General features: G+C 36.6%; 1 protein-coding gene across 1 annotated transcript in view; it reads right to left on the reverse strand.

Annotated features, from left to right (window-relative positions):
• Positions 1-332, reverse strand: part of LOC106880754 (peptidoglycan-recognition protein 2) — a 47,788-nt gene extending 47,456 nt beyond the window's left edge. The window contains exon 1 of the mRNA XM_052977099.1: positions 187-332. The gene's annotated coding sequence lies outside the window, so the exon portion shown is untranslated. The remainder of the gene's footprint in view (positions 1-186) is intronic.
• Positions 333-800: the final 468 nt, after the last annotated feature.

Raw genomic sequence — 800 nt, forward strand, 5'->3', positions numbered from 1 at the left:
CGTCAAATGTAAATAATGTAAATAATTCCTCATCTCTTAAATATAGAACTGTAATATGTATATATATATATATATATATATATATATGTGTGTGTGTGTGTGTGTGTGTGTAGGGATGATCATTTATAAGTAAATGAAAGTAATTGAGAAGTAAATAAATGCTTAAGAGAAATGATAATATCAAACCTTGAAAGTGTTGTTCTTGCTTGCTTTGTTGTTTCAGTAGAGCTGACCTGGTTGTAGTGAAGGCAGAAATGGGGATTGCTATTTATATGTTGTGACACTTGCACAAATGCACGCACATGTGCATGCGCATGCACAGATACACACACGTAGGCACACACACACACACACTGAAACATGCAGATAAAAACCACTTGAAACAATTGTGTCCCCACATAGTATGTGTCTACATATGTAGGCATTTGTGTGTGTGTGTGTGTACACACAACCAACACACTCACACACATATATGCACATACATACATACATACATACATACATACATACATACGTACATATATATACACACAACTTCTAATCGAATTATATATATATATATATATATATATAGGCGCAGGAGTGGCTGTTTGGTAAGTAGATTGCTTACCAACCACATGGTTCCAGGTTCAGTCCAACTGTGTGGCACCTTGGGCAAGTGTCTTCTACTATAGTCTCGGGCCGACCAAAGCCGTGTGAATGGATTTGGTAGATGGAAACTGAAAGAAGACCGTCGTATATATGTATATGTGTGTGTGTGTATATGTTTGTGTCTGTGTTTGTTCACCCAACATCGCTTG

This window comes from Octopus bimaculoides, chromosome 27 (genome assembly GCF_001194135.2).
Source record: "Octopus bimaculoides isolate UCB-OBI-ISO-001 chromosome 27, ASM119413v2, whole genome shotgun sequence".
Classification (NCBI taxonomy): domain Eukaryota; kingdom Metazoa; phylum Mollusca; class Cephalopoda; order Octopoda; family Octopodidae; genus Octopus; species Octopus bimaculoides.